Source organism: Eulemur rufifrons, chromosome 28 (assembly GCF_041146395.1).
Source record: "Eulemur rufifrons isolate Redbay chromosome 28, OSU_ERuf_1, whole genome shotgun sequence".
Classification (NCBI taxonomy): domain Eukaryota; kingdom Metazoa; phylum Chordata; class Mammalia; order Primates; family Lemuridae; genus Eulemur; species Eulemur rufifrons.
Window position 1 is genome coordinate 16065256 of NC_091010.1, and position 16415 is coordinate 16081670.

Here is a 16415-nt window from a genome sequence, read left to right on the forward strand (position 1 = left end):
AGGAGGATATGCAGGATACCTTGTATTAGGAAGGGCACAGTTGTGGACATTTAGGAAAACTATGCAAGGCATAAAGATGTTGTGTTTCCAGGAATTTTTAAAGACAGAAAGTGAAAAGTAGCTTCAATCAATGCATAATCTTGCAGATTCTAAATGTTCGAATTGATTGGCTATAGTGATCAATCACTGACTAAGGCGTAGGGGAAATTCTTTCTTGGTTTGCCCTGGACAGTTTCAGTTAATACCTGTTTTCCTGACATAATCAGTGATAGTGTCCCTTTTATTCAAGGAGGTACCCCAGTTGAGACAAAGTGTATGGTCTTCTTACCTTTGGGCCATAGTTCACCGTGGTGTCTGTGTTCAATGCAATTCTACTATATATTATGGCTGGGGAATATATGGAGGGGGAATGCGTGCACACGCCCAGATTCCTTCAGTCCTCACCACTCCCTACTGTCTTATGCACATTTTCTGCATGTCAGCATTTCTAAGATGTACATTTCTTTCCCATTTTAACCTCCCTGAATCCATCTCAAAATTGATGGCATCTTGAAATTGTCATTGTCTGGGAGTCAGCTGTGATGGAGTTATCAGTGGACACTTGAATTGTGTTATGCTTGTTCTTATTATCTTTGCTTTGGTTGACTTATACATACTTGGTACTTCACGTGTCACTTAAGAATTCATTGTGGTTTGGCATTGAAAGACAAAATTATCGTGTGTACAGAAAGAACATAAACTTAATATTATAAAGCAAATATTTATTGTTGTAGTAATGACCTTGATTCATATTTTCTTCCAAAACAACAGGCAGGATATAAAAAAGGAAGAGTGTTCTTGAGGCATTTTCCGGTAGGAAAAGTTTGAGTCATTTTTAATTGACAGTCTTTTTTTCCCTTCCAATACATAGAAAAATGGTGTGTCTGGCATTGGTAATGCAGCTTGGATTCATTGAAATGCAGTGTATCACCTGACTCGACCCTGAAGGTGTATTTGAGTTGGGGACCCCCAGTGGCTCTCACACTGGCAGAGATAGAAATGACTTGGGAGATTAGACTGTGGATATCCGGGCCTACCCACAAAGACTCTGCTTTGTAAGTCAGGGCTGGGCCCTGACATTTGTATTTTTGATACATATCTCAGGAAATTCTGATACAGGTGGTTCATAAGCTACCCTTTTAGATACTCTGATCTAGTTACCCCTCTTTATTCTACTCTGGAGGAATCTGAAGGCCAGAGAGGGGAAAGGGCTCTGCTCACGGGGTGGGGCCAGTCTGCAGACCCCCAGTGCAATGCTTTCCTTGATGCTGCACCAAACCCTCAGTGACCCGAGCAAGGGCTGCCTAGCTGTGTGGCCAGCTCAAGGAAGCTTTGCCTTTTGGGGTCTGACCCACACTGGACATGATGGGGTTCACCTGTCAGGCCTCTTAGCTATCTGCACTTTATGGGTATAGACACTTGGTGCATGAGTATGTACGTGTGTGTTTTATTTGTTTTCACCATGCACGTTATTGAAAACATGTTATGTGAAAGCAAGTAAAGATATTTTCAAGGAAAGAGAGTGGGAAGTGATAGGGAAGGAGGAGCAGAAAACAGAAGAGAAAATTTCCAAATAAGTCAAGCAGGGGAAGGAGACAGGGTTGGCACAATAAGGACCAGCACTTGCATTTCTTGAGTGCTTTGTGGATTGATTACCAAGTGCTTCCGAAGCTTTCACTTGTACCTCCAAGTTGGAAATGGGGAGCTGCCTAATGTTAGTTCTTTTTACTCCCCCAACTGCAATGCTGCAGGCCCCTTACTCTAAGGGAAGAAAACATTTGGGAGTCTAGTCGCACTCACCCACAGACACTGGACTAGGCTTCCTGGCTCCTGGCCCAAGCTGCCCACTAAGGGAGCTGTGTGTGCAGGGCCCAGACAGCCTGTCAGCAGAGGTTTTTCCAAGTCTCATGGCAACTCCCATATCCCTCACTGGGCAACCTCTCAGACGGTGCTGGAGACCCCAGCGAGAGCGTTAGGAAATGTGGAACTGAAAACAGAACATGGACTATGGTAGGCATGTGCACTAAATATACTTACTTAGCAATTCTGAGCCCAAGGAAGGTCAACCTTGCATTTTTCCATGACTTTCTTTGAGTATCTTGTGCTTTTCTACCATTCTTCCCTTATTTTTCCCCCAGTTAGTATTATCTTTAGAAACGATGTTTTCCAAGTTACTGTCAAACAAATATATATATATATATATATATATATATATATATATTTTTTTGGAGACCTGGTCTGTAGGCACATGCCACCATACCCAGCTGGAAACAAATGTTGTGATGAACTTGTATTACAGATTTCTGGGTCTCTTCCTGGCCCCTTCTTCTGGAAGGGAGGCAGGATCTGGATTTGGGCCTGCATCCAGGGCACGTAAGTTTTCTCCTCCTACTGCTTAGTCATCACTATGGATGATGTAAAGAGATGTAACCATGGTGCCTGCAGTCACATAGCATAATTAGTGGTCAAGGAGATAAGAGTAAGACACCTGGGACAACAGGAGAACAGCTCGAGTCTGTGCACCAGTGTAGAAGGAGGCTGCAAATACATGTCCTTTGGGAGTTCAGTCCAGGCATGGCCAGCTGGGTCTGGGACAGGCTGAAAAGTCTCCTCCTAGGAAATGGGGCATAAACTCCACCTTGCACCGCGGTGGGGATGTATATCAGCAGAGAGCAGGTGGAGGTGTTTCAAGTGAAGATAAAATGACCAGATAGGTTACTCAATCTTCCCGCAGGCCTTGGCAGGTCCTTAGAGGGTGACAGGAATAAAATCTGGAGGTCTGGCTTGAAAGCTGGGTCACGACTGATCAAAAAGTTAGCTTTGTCAAAAGCGTCAGGCCCATTCTTACCTACAGACAACCCCTGGTGATCCCAAGTCATTAATCCACCCGGAGGCCTGTCCTGACCTGAGCTCCCTTGCTTTGAAGTGTACTGTCCTCTGCAGCAGGAGGAAATAATTTGCTGCCTGCTTCAATGAACCATCAGGAGAGCCAGCAGACCTAATGACATGTGAGAATATTAACCTCCTACCACGAAGAGCTGTGAATCTTGAGCGGCAGTCTATAATTCACCCTGGACTCCTGAGCCAGCCTCTCGGCTTCCTCTCTCTCTCACTTTCTCACTTACACCCAGAGAGAAGGAGAGGCCCGCTCATAAAACTTTATATTCTCCAATAGTGCGAGCCTTGCTGAGCTGTTTAGTAATGAGCGACTTTCCTTTTGCAGCCATGAAAAAATGTGTACCTGCAGGGGCGGCAGCAGGGGAAGAAATGTTTTTAATGTTGCGTGTTGCATAGGCTCCTTCCTCCTAGCACTGGGAAGATGCGTGGTGTTATGGAAGGTGACCCTTTCAATGCTTGGATAACCAAACTTCTTTGTAATTCTGCACTTTGTCTTAAAAGTCAAAGAAAAGTGGAGGTTAGGACACCAATCTTAAGATATTTGAATATTAGAAGGTATCTTGGAGATCTTTTAAGGTCACTTGGAGGCAGAAGCAACCCTTAAACCTCATTGTGTTACTATGGTCATGTGTTTATCCCCTTGTTTCATGAGATCTTGGGCCCTGGAGGATAAGATTATACTCCCAATGCCTCGCAGAGTGTCTGATCCATTGCAGGTCCCAAATAAAAGGTAGTCAAAAGATTGAGCCAGTTATTTACTCTAACCCCAAATTTTGGGTATGGAAGAAACCAAGGTCCACAAAGTGATTTACTCGCAGGCACAGCTAGAGTTTTTCCCAGGGCTATCCTACGGCTCTTTTCTCCTGTCTGCCTGTCTGGTTATCTGATTGCTGCCCTTGGCCTTGTGGTGTTTTCACAAGCAATGTGTTGTTCTGGTGGAGAATAGCTTGTCAACTGAGTGAAGCCAAACACAAATGTAGGGCCAGGGGACCAAAATCAGAGAATAAATTTTAAAAAGGGAAGTGAACTGTGGGCCCCTAGGACATGCAGGCCTGGCTGGCTGGCAGAGAGCACCTATCGTGGTAGGGTCCTTCGACCGGAAGCATCTTCCTTACTTTGCTAGAAAAGCCTTTCCCGTTAGGCCTCACTGCCCCTCGGGCTCCATGGAGGCTGCGAGAAAACCTGTGTCATTCACGCTAGGCCTGGGTAGGGGATGCTCAGTAGATATTCCCTGAAGGAAGGATAAATAAATGCATGAACGGTCCCTTCTGTGCTTATTAGAGTACCTTTCTATTCAGTCAGGCCGTTTAATCTCACTGTCTTAGGTTCTCTGCACAATGCTGGGCACATATAGGCTTTTTGATGATTTATAGATGTAATGAAACCAAACCTTCTACTACTTCCTTGACTAGCACAATGAATGGCAAAACCAGTGGCCAATAGCCACTCTGTGTATATGTAATTCTCAGCCTTTCTGATCTCTCCAAATTGCTATCCTCGTCCTTCTGCCATCTTCTTCTGAATCTTCCTCTTCTTTTTTTTTTTTTTCCTAAGAATTAATTTTATTAAAACCAGTCAAATTAAAGCTGCCTCTGTCCAGGGCATCTCGGGGTCCATTCATCGTGGCTTCTTATCTTGGCAGGCGATCGGCACGGAAAGGCAGCTCGGCCATTATGCACATACGAAGCCCATCACTTCCCGACCAATGGTCAATTCATCAAACATTTATCTTTTGCCCCCTGAGCAGTGTGACGCTTTGCCTGTCACTTCCTAGTTTGGGTTGCTATGCAAGATGAAGAACAGCGGGGCGTGGGGAGGTGATTCTTTTTTCCTTCTCCAACTTCCCCCAGATCTTTTTTATTTAGCAGATTTCATACTTGAGGCTTGAAACAGGCCCTGCTCTCTGAACCCCATCTTTTGGCCCTGTGAAGGGAGGGGGTGGCCTGCCACACTCACGCTGCACGTCGTGCTGAAGGGCGGAATGATGAAAACGGTGATAAAACTTTGGTCTGGCAATTTTTCTCCTGCAGCCCGTCTTGGTGCATAGGATGTTTGAAAAGGAAGAGACCTCCAAAGTAGCCTGGCCTCCCCAGTTTACAGATGAGCAAAGTGAGACCCAGAGAGGGCAAGGATTTTTTTTTTATTTCAGCATATTATGGGGGTACAAAAGTTTAGGTTACATATATTGCCCTTGCCCCCCCAGTCCCCCGAGTCAGAGCTTCAAGCGTGTCCATTCCCCAGACAGTGAGCATCGCATTTGACAGAAGCGTAGCAGCACGGTGGGGACCAAGGCAGGACAAGAATCAGGATCCCTGGTGTTCTTAAGACAGAGGTTCTCCCAAGCTGCCATCTCCCACTGTTGTCAGGTGATTCTGAATACATACTGGTATTTCTTTTGGAGGTTTAGCTACTTGCTTCCTTTTCTGAGGCAACTAGTTTCTTCCTTTGAAAACAAAAATATCCACATTTATTTTTCAAAAATAATCTTTAAACTAACAACCACTCTCATATTGATCTGGGTTTGTTTTCACGTACCGTATCTCAGGTGATCCCCATGCCAATATCTGCTAGGTGTGCAGGTCAGGATTGTCCTGCCACTGTGATAGATTAGAAAATTAAACTTTGTAAGTGTTATTTTTTTCCAAGGTCTCCGACCACATCCAGGACTTGAAAATAGAGCTCCTGTCCCTAAATGTATTAGTCTTACTTTGTGTGTTTACTTAATACATTTGTGTTTGTCCTCACTGAGTTGACAAGATACCGTCCATCAGAACACCGCACTCTTTGAGAAAACGCCACCCTGGCATTCTGTTTTCATGAGCAGCAATCCGACAACCAGAGGCAGACAAGGAGTAAAGAGCCTTGGTTTAGGCTTGGGAAAAATTCTTCTTCACACTGCACATCTGCAAACATCTGATGTCTTCATCCCGAACATCATTCGATGTTGGTACTGAGGGCCCAGAATGTGCCATGGTAGGAAATGGAAAGCAAATCTCACAAAGTTGTCCTTTGAGATGTTTTGCAAAGCACAGAACTAGAGCTGTTTTGGAAGAAAGAAAATGGCTCCAATAGCAAGCCACTTTTGGTGGTCACCGTATCTCCCAGGGCCTTCTTTCCTGCAGGAGATATAAAGCTATCTTGTAGTCTGGAACAGAAAACATGTTTTCACCTTTTCCAGCCAACTGGGACCTCACAGGATCAGCAGTTGGCACGTTTGTGCTGGCTTTCCTGGCCTGGTTCCATTCCAGGGGGGCCCTGCCCATGGGGAGCTGGTCTTTGATTAGGGCCCCTCTGGGTCCCGAGGGCCTTGAGGCCCAGCCGTGTAAATGTCTCCCTTTCTGGTTGGTTTGCAAGGAGTAGACACCATCTGTTGAATTAAAAATTCCCTTTATGGAGGGTGGTGAAAGGCTTGTGTGGAAGAGACACTGTTATCTTTCAGGCAAACAGTTCGTGAGGTTGAGGAGCAGTGTTCTTGGCCCAACATATGTTTGCCCAATGGCTGTGGGAGCCTCCCCCACCCGGCGCTGCGTCCGCCCCGTGGCGACGTGCACACATACCGCGGCTGCGGCACACCGTGTCCACTCCCTCACATCTCCCTAGCAAAGAAAACCTCCATTTATAGAACCCGCCAAACAAACTCGCTCTTTAGACTCTTAAAAACAAACAAGATCCTGAGGCCACAGGCTCCATACGTGCATGTGTGGTTTTGTAAAATCTCAAGCCGTGAATCAAAATAATTTTAGAGACATAGTCAAAGCCCAAGCCAAACCCTGTCACCAGGGTGGGGAAAAAGGCAGGAAAGATTCGCTTAGAGGAGGGAGGACATCCTAGAAGGGGAGAAGGATGGGAACAAGACACGGAGGCTGTCATTCATCTAGTATGTTCTTGGGGAGGGTACTTGTCTCCTTATCTCTGCCCTTGGAGACTGACTTGCTGCAATAACTTTGAGACAAACGTAGGTGAGGTGGGCCAAAAAAGGTTACTACAGCCCTCATCTCCTTCCTCTCAACTTCTAGAGCCCATCTTGCCTGTCCCGCTTAACAACATGCTGGTCCCACTTCTCTCTCTCTTTTGTAGATGGTGAGCTCCCTGGGAGCAGATTCCATGGCTTGTGCATCTTTTGTGTCCCCAGATGTAGGTGCTCACTGAGCACCTGTCATGCTGGAAGTGGGTACCCCATGGCATGCTTCTTGGTGCTCACATAGGCTTTTTGGATTGTAGCTTACTTGAGTGCCAGGATCAAGTCCACTATTGTACTTATGTTCCCTCACCACCAAATGTGGAATAAGGCATAAAAATAGATGCTCAAAAGGTTAGAATTCCAATTGCATTGAGAGTCAGCTCAAGCCTATCTCCTCTTTAAAGTCTTCCCTAGCCCCATCCCCCTTCAAAGTAGCATCATCACCCCAACCTAACATAATACCCCACATTATCTGGTCGGTGCTTCCTTGTCTATACGTACTGCTTGGTAGTAGGAGACCTTGCCACGGTCATCTTTGTAGCGCAAGAGACTAGCAACGTGCTTGGCACTCAGTACTCTTTTATGAACGAGTGAGTGAATGAGCTGTAGAGGTGCATGCCAATGGGGCCACTCGCTGCTGAATCTCAACCAGTTCCCCTTGATGCATACATAACCTCGTGAGGGCCACGTGAAAAGCTCTGAGAACTAGTCCTTCAGGAGATTGTTCTAGGAGGATCAAGGCGTTATAGATCGAATGGCAAAAGAACTTGAAAACCATCTGGGTTCATCATTATGATTGGCTTACAAAGCTACATGTAATGTTTGGATAAAGGATGTAGCAATGGTGAATTTCTGGACCACAACTGGAAATTATTTAGAGGTAGTTTAGCATAGTTGAGGGAACGCTGTACTACAAGTACCAAGTTTCTAGATGTGGCTTTGCTGTTCTGTATGGTTTCAGGTACTTTACCTCTCTGGGCAATAGTCATCGTCTGTGAGGTAGGAGTACGGAGCACCCTGAACATTCCTTTAGGACTCAAAGCCTATGAGTCTATAAAAAGACCTTGATAGGGCACATTTCATGCAAATAGAGCTATAGCTTTAACATGTAGTTTACAGGCTGTAAGAGGCCAGTGTGTTGAGATATGCCTTTTTTATTATGGAGATGTCCCATACTCAGGAAAATACTAAAGAGAGGTTGCACAGTCCCAGCTAGAAGATAAGAATAAAGTACAGAGTTTAGTGAGATGGGGAATGACAGAGCTAGGACTCTCTGCTCCCCTCTCCTCACCAGGCTAACTCATAAGGGACCCGCTGGCAGGGTAAAAGTGACTCTTGGCAGCCCTCGTAAACTGTGGTTATAGAGGAATGAGCTCCAGTCAGATAACCACAGTATCTGAGTAGAATATTAGAGGTCACTGAATCTAATCTCTATACAGAAATTCCCTCTGAACATTCTCCCTGACTCTAGTTCATGATCAGATATGTATGGTGACTGAAACTGGTCCATCCTTTGGTGAACAGCTCCTCTGTTTGTACAAGTTTTTTCAAGACTTCTTGTCCCAACGCATATAAATTTTCTCCTGTTTGTTTTTGGTTCTGCCTTCCGGAAGCCTATAGACTTAGTCCTGTGAAACGGCTTAGACTTCGCTGCTCCTGGTTAAGCAGCCTTGACTGTCTGAGTCACTGTTTCTGACGCCCTTCACCTCCCGGTGGTTCTCCTTGGGGGGTGTTCCTGAATGCTGATGCCCCTTTGAGTCTGCACCTAGGATGAAACGGGGCTACAGGTAGAGGTTCTTAGGGGTCAGCAGAGTCACAGAGTGGGTGGGGATCAGAGGAGCTTCTGTGGTGGTCGCCCCACCTGGCAGTTCATACTGAGCCCTCTTCACATACACTGCACTTAATCTAAGGCGCCTATGTCTTGTGCATGTGGAGTTGTCTTGGTTTATTTAGAAGACATATCTACTAGGCTTTTGCCTGATTATAAAATGCTTATTTATGATAGAAAATTTAGCAACTAGAGAAAACTAGAAAAAAATTACTCATAAACCCATTACGCAGGGGTTAATAGTATGTATCTAGGAGATATGTACAGAAATATATAAGTATGTCCATGCATTTAAGTGTGTTTGTGTGTGTATGTGTGTACAGAATTGTCATAAAGTCTCTGTGTGCAAGGTTGTATATTATTAATAACTGTAGTTTTAAACTAACAAAGACTACTTTGATGACTCTTAACTATCAACAGGGAAGAAAATGCCCAGAAAAACATGGCACAAATTAAAATTTGCATGGAGGATGGAGAGGAACATATGGATGACTTTTAATTTCCATATGTGAGATCTTGGTGTGTGTGTATCACTGTGTATTGTAACTTAATTTTAGGTACTTAAATATATAGCATGAAGATTTTACTGACTCATTAGATATTTGTCTATAATGTTATTTTTAATTGCTGCATGGTATTTTATTATACAGATATATTGAGCTTTAATCATTTCTCAATCCTTGGGCGTTTAGGCTTGTTTGCAATGTTACTATAAATAATGTACTGAACAATCTTAAACATACATGTTTTTGATATTTACTGAATAAATTATTAGAATTGGAATTACTAGATGAAAAGACAGTCATTTTTAAGGCTTTTAACATAAGTTTCCATTTAGAATGTTTATTACAGTTTCCTGTTAGTCTAATGTTACCTTGAACTTTTGATAAAATTATGCTAAAATTTAAGAGCACCATATAAATGTGTAACTTAATTTGAATATTCTAGATTCCTAATGAAGCTGAAACTTTCTCCCAAATTTATATTACTGACTCATTTCCTTGTAAATTTTCTGTCCAGGTTCTTTGATCATTTTTCTATGAGAGCTTTAGCTTTTCCTTAATGATTTACAAAAGCTCTTTTCATATTAAGGGTGTTAAACCTTAGACCATTAGAGTGGTTGCAAATATTTTTCCAATTTTTATCTGCCTTTTAATTTTTTAAGTGATTATTTTTGCTTAGTTGAACCTTAAATCTATATTTAGGTCTTTACATTAGGTATTGTGAAATTTCATCTTACTGGGCTGAATCAGTGGGTGATTCTAACAGGATCAATTTGGATCGTACTGTATCTTTCTCAGTATCTTTCTAGGGTCCTATCCTCTATAAATGTGATAAATGTGTCCTTAACAAAGTCACTGGCAAAAACCCCCAGGATCAAAGTCCCTAGAACCTTCCACTAGAGCCATTTGACCCATTAATCAGTATTCTTCAGGTACATTTTTGGAGCAATGACTCTACCTAAAGTTGTCATTTTCCAGCTTACTTTTTGCCTTCATGTTACAAGGATATCATTAGAAGCTTATTCAAAGCCATTTTGAACTCTGAATGTAATATACGTCTTCTTTATTCCTAGTCAAGCATCTCCTTTAACAGCTGGTCTCGTAGAACTTTTCCTTAATGCACAGAAACTGCCTGTTTGAAGATCTATAATATATTGATATGTATCCTACCTCATTCTATGAAGAGTTTGGGCTAGCTTATTAGCATTAATAAAATAAAAAGCAACATATAGACAAAATATCAAGACTATGAAAAGAGTATATGCCTTGACAATGAAGTTAGAAAACAGATATAGAGATTATGAGGTGTTACCTTTTCACAAGTGGGTCACAATTTAGCTCTGAGATTCCTGGTAGCAAAAGTAAAAAGGATAACATGATCAGATACATTATTCACATTGTCCTAAGGCAAGCAAAAACCTGTGGGAGGTATAATCTGACCAGAACTTTATATCGGTAAATTTACAAACTCATGAATCCAAAGATTGGAGAATCTACCTTCTTACCTTTCTTTTCAAAAAAATTAACTGCAAGTACCTATTTCTGGGTGTCTAGCTCCCTACTCATTCTTCTTAATTCTTCAAGTATCATATTTCTATGTTTTCTTAGTACTCTTAGACATGGTATATGGGCACTTCAGACTTATTTAACCATCTTAGTTTTTTGACTGGTCTTGGATTCAGATCTCTCACACCAGTGTTGAATTTTATTCTCTGCCGCTCAGGGATTATCCAACATCATGTGGGGCTCAGTAGAACTTTGGGGTTGACCTTGGCCCCAAAGTGCTGTGATGCAATGCACCCTGATATCAGTATGCACTGAGTCTTACATAGCCCAGAGCCTTTTCCACATTCTTCTGATTCTTAAAGATATTTCTGTACCCTATTGATACACTTACAGTATGGACTAGTTGATTTATATTATTATTTGTACATATAGCTCTGGCCATATGACCTGAATGGCAAAAAAGTCTATATAAAAATATAGAGAGACAACTCTCTCTATATATGTGCTATATATATGTGTGCTATATATAATACACATAATATTTTTATATGTTATGTGTTATAATATTGTGTATATTATGTAATATATAATGCAGCTACATATCTATGTCCATTTAAATAGGATATAAAGAGTTTTATAACAGAAAGAAAGACTACCTCTCATGGGGCCAGGTAAACAAACAGTGCAAAATGTCTGTGCTGCCACTGGGCCATTGACTGGGACCTGAGCAGCCACAGCACCTCTCACTGATTCTCTTCTTTCTTCCATCATTCTCCGCCAGTTAGCTTTGTGTGGTCTGTTCTGTCCTTGTGACTTTGGTCATGGCCTTTGTGGTAAGTTAATTTGCAGACACTTCCCAAGGATCTCCTGTGTGCCAGGCACTGCACTTAGCATGGGAGGGGGAATAAGAGAGGAATAAGTTACTATTTCTGCTCTCAAGGATGATGTTGAAACTATTTAACAACTGCACTGATCAATCAGAATGGACACCAGCTACAGCAGGGTCTCTGGTGGTCCTGTGCTGTGTTGGGCATTGGCCTCTTAATTGCTGGGTTATGAGGAGGTCTAGAGGGTACCAAGGAATGGCCAGGTGACACGGAGGGTACTCAGAGCTGCAATTGTTTTCCTATTGGTAAGGAAGTATTTAAATGTTTTAGTAACTAGCACTGGTGTACAGGTGCAGTTACTTGCTCAGTGTTACTCCTTCCTGTTCTCAGACACATGGCCCCGTGGGAAAGATGGGGAGGCATTCTGGCCTCTGAAAGAATGCAGGTTTAGGGATTGTCCCCGTAGCCATGGGCCAGCACCCTGAGCCCCACTCTCTGTCCTGTGCTTGGGATTCTAGTGGCTGCTTCCTCTCAGACGCTCGCAGGCTGTGGCTGAGCAGCAGTCGGTTGGTGAGGCGGTACTGAGCCCTCACTGTGCATTTAGCAGCTTTCCAGGTGTGCGGAGGTGGCACTGAGATCCCTTGTGCTGGGAGCTGGACAGACAGACGTCAGCCGGAGAAACCCCAGCAGAACAGGCAGCAGCCGATCCTTGCAGGTCTGGGAGCCCAGCCAGGGTGGCAGACGGCATTCGTGTGGGTTCGGCCCTCTAGAATTTCCATGGCCTCCCTGTTTTCTCCATTAAAAATATGGGTATGGACATTTAGATGGATAAGCAAGGAAGCAGGTACAGATCTTAGTAGAGTTCTTATTTCTTGATTGAACATCCCAACCTTTGCTCCTGGATTTGAGGCCACATATGGCCCCGAGGAGGGTCTGTGGTTAGCGGTCCCCTCTGCTCCCTGCCCACCGCAGGCCAGGTGGTACCGTCGCCCCTGGTGTAGGAGAGAAGAGAGAGCTAATTCTTAGCATAGCCTGTATCCCTGGCATTGAACTAGGGGTCCTGGAAGTGTTCTCTGGTAATTTTTACGGCGCAGTGTTATGGCTGGCTTTTTGCTGGGTCAGGGGCTGGGGGGCAGCTACAAGCTACAAGCACCTCTTCTCCCCGAGCCTACCAGCCCTGCCCTGGCCTGGCCCCTCTCTTTCTCCACTGTGATAAGTGGCTCGTTTTCGGAGAAAGGATGAATGAAGGTCGCTGAGTTTGTGCCTACCCAGGAGCAGGAGAGACTGAGGTTCAAGGGGCCTGCCGCCCTGCCCAAGGTCCCTCCATGGCGGCCCCCGGCCACGAGCCTGGGCTGGGCAGGGCAGCCGCCGCCTGTTTAGTGCCGCTGTTTTTATAAGCTAATGAGGGCAGAGTGTGAGCCACAGGCGATGATGCTGGGATATTAACTGTGACAGGAAGCTTGATCATAATTATCTTAACGAGGATAGGGTTAATTACAGTGGAAACTTAAAAGTTCTCTCTGTTTGAATCCACTGGAGCCGAATGCGTTGTGATGTTTTGTCATTTTGATGTGACTTTGGAGAAGGCGCTGGAGCTCTCCTGGCAGCTGCCACGGCTCCTGAGGGAGCCCACGCGGGGCCCTGGGAGTGAGGTGGGGAGGTAAGAAGATGGTACCTGTGGGTGAGATCGTGGCCGCGCTCCTGCTGGTGGAGGAGGAAGAGGAGGTGGCTTGGGGGGAGGTGCCGAGGTGCTGATTAGGCTTCCAGAGCAAACCACCTGCCCCGATCGCTGCACACCCTGTCTCCCTGCTGGCCTTGGCGGCTCTTTACCCGGCTGGGGCGGTCCCTCCCCTGCGCCGTGCCTAGGCTGTGGGCGAAAAACTGCCTCCCCCCAGCCCCTGGCCCCCACCTCAGACATCACAGCCACTGCCAACAAGCTGGTGAGTGGCCCTGGAGTGATGGTCACCCTCTCCACCAGGGCTCTCATTTTGGGGTGCATGTTGCTGCCCACACTCAAGGTTATGGCAGAGAAATTGCAGACCCATCACCTTTTACCCATAATCATTGTCATTGTCCCATTCAACAGCATAGATCTACGCGGATCTTTAAAGCATTTGTTTGCCTTGTTTTATTTAACAGCGCCTATCTATGTGCAGGTGTACAGGGGTATGAACTTAAGTATTCTTGCAAATAATTGCTTTCTCCTGTTCCTTTCTGGAAAACAATAACAGTAACATTTTTTTAGAAAGTAAAAGATAAAGCCACCTTCCTTCCGAATGTGTGCTCATGGGCTTCCACACGCCAGCCAAGCCCTCGAATCCGTCCTCTCCCGTACCCCCTCGGCTACGCTCTCTGCTCCCCACCTCCTGTCCCCAAGCCCTCAGCTCTGAATTTAGCTGATTAAATCACCAAGTGCACGCAACACTGATGACATGAAAACAGGGATTTACTAATTAGCAAGCCCCCCCACCCCATGTGACACGGCTCCCTTTTTGCTGAGCAGCTAATAACATCACATGGCAAAAAGAATCTCAAAACTGGACAGGTGACAGAGGGGATTTGAGACTGATCTTCCCACCCCCTCTGGGAGGTCGCTCTCTGGTGTGGAGCTCTGCGCCAGAGCCCACCCTGAAGGGAGAGAAAGGTGGTCTTGGTGGGGGAGGGCACCCCTCCAGTATTCCTGGGCTCTGTCCCTCTCCATGCTGTTTTATGCCTCCCCTGGAGCACTCTTGGAAGGCGCTTTCTTCTGCTCGCTGCTTGTTGCATCTCATCCTGAGAGTGCAATATTTGCATAGCCGAACTCGGGAGCATGTGTGTTTGGATGCTGCCTCTGACTCATGTCTGTGCACAAAGGATGGATTAGCTGCCCTTAAGGCTCTGTCACGGGCAGTGGCCTCACCTCCCCTTGTGGCAACCAGGGGCCGGTCCTGAGAAGCGCTTTGGGATAAATACTTGTCAAGCCCCGATGGAGGAAGGTTCCCTGTACAAGCCTGCCGCACTGCACACCTCTGTGGGTGTGTTCCTCTGCCCACCCCTGCATCCCCAGATGCCCCCAAGGTTGGGGCTTTGGGAAAAATCAGTGAATAAGAGGAGGAAAGAGGAGAACAAACCAGCACTGGCGAGTTACTCGTTTGTCCTCCTTCACTTATTCTCTGTAAGATCCCATGAGCTGGAAGACACATAGGATAAGAGAGTTCAGATCGCTGGTGATATGCCGGAATTCACACTACAAGAGATGTAGGAGCCAAGGTAAAGTCCCAAACCTTCCTGCCTAGCTCTCTGTAACTTGTGTTTTGCTCCTTGGAACCAAGAGGAAAAAGAGAGAAGAGGAGGAAATGAAACACGATGACCCCTGGACCTTTAATCCACAGTGGTGGAGTTTTCCCCCTGTGATGGGGCAGGCAGCCTTGGTTGTAGGAGCTGGCACGTTCCAGGCACTGAGCCCTGGGTGGGACCACCCTGAGGTCTGGCAGGAATGGAGCATGCAGGCGGAGCTCTGGCCCAGTGGAATCTACGGATTTAATTACTTGCAATGCATTTTACACCTCACAAGTATTGACTCTCTATTTTGGAGTCCTCTTGGCAGAGATCCCACAAGGGAGCTGTGGATGCCTTGGGAAAGGTCTGGTGCTAAAGTTCACACTCACAGCAGCTGTGCAGACATTGCACACGCTAGCACACAGGGCTGCAGTGTGAGTGCTATCAGTAAATGAATAAATAGCGTGGACGACATCTCCCTGATTCGTCACATTTTATGGAAGAGCCAGGGATCCCGTGCGAGCGCTCCCTCAGGTCCACGTCGTAGCTCAGCTGTCAGCCTGTGCAAGCTCAGCACATCTCTTGGGTCTGGCAGGTGAACGGGCTGGGAGTATGTGTCTCTGTGTAAGTCCCTCGACCAGGCGGCTTTCTTTAATTAATGTCTGCGTGCACCCGGGCAAGCAATTGTGCACAGCCGCCCCCGTCAGCTCCACCCCCCAACACTCATGAGAGCCCATAAAATTAAGAGTTAACTTTCAGCTGCATGTATAAGCAAGGCTATTTTCCCCTTTCTGATATGTTTTTTGTTTTTTTTTTTTCCCTGAGCCGGGTATTTAATTCCTTCGGATGCTTGTTATTTACTGCCTCAACATCTACATTGCTGCACTCTACACTTCTCTCAAAAATTAAGTGAGAAATCCACTTTCCATAAATTACAACTGTAACTTCAGGCCAGGAGCTTTGAAGCAGAAATACCCTCCACAGTCCCAACCAAAACACACACACACACACACACACACACACTCTCTCTCTCACACACACACACCAAAAAACCCAAAGCAAATAAAAAGAAATAATAAAAGAAAAATCCCTCTCAGACGGGAGTGATTATGTAATTCTGCAGATGCCTTGCCTTTTGGGCAGCTACGGGGACGCTGGGCAGAAGCAAATTAAGTGATTAGTAAAGAAAGAAAGGCAGAGGGGAAAGAAAAAAAAGTCAAAGGATGTGAACGGAGAGAAAGAGCCTTCCTTACCATTTCCCCTACGACTGTACAGAGGAGAACCGCTAAGAAATGATACTTGAAGTTATATTTATTATTGTAAGAGGGTATGATATTTCTGGGCAGGAATGATGGATGACAACTTAAATTTGTGTCCAGGGAATGAAGGTGAACTGTGACAGAGTTATTTATCTTGGGAATGGAGGTTAGGGTCAGCCGAGGCTGGGTGCCTGAAGGCACAAGACATTGACAAATTTATCCTGCAGGCCGTATCTGAAGCCCTTTGTTTTGGATCCTGGCTACTCACTAAGTGACCCTCATCCTTCATGTTGGCAATGCGTGAAGGATTCGGTGAGTGCCAGCGGCCTCTCCTCC

The 16415-nt window shown here is 45.4% G+C and overlaps 1 protein-coding gene across 1 annotated transcript in view; it reads left to right on the top strand.

Moving 5' to 3' along the window:
* LRMDA (leucine rich melanocyte differentiation associated) overlaps positions 1–16415 on the top strand; it is a 993823-nt gene that overhangs the window by 520794 nt on the left and 456614 nt on the right. The window lies entirely within an intron of this gene.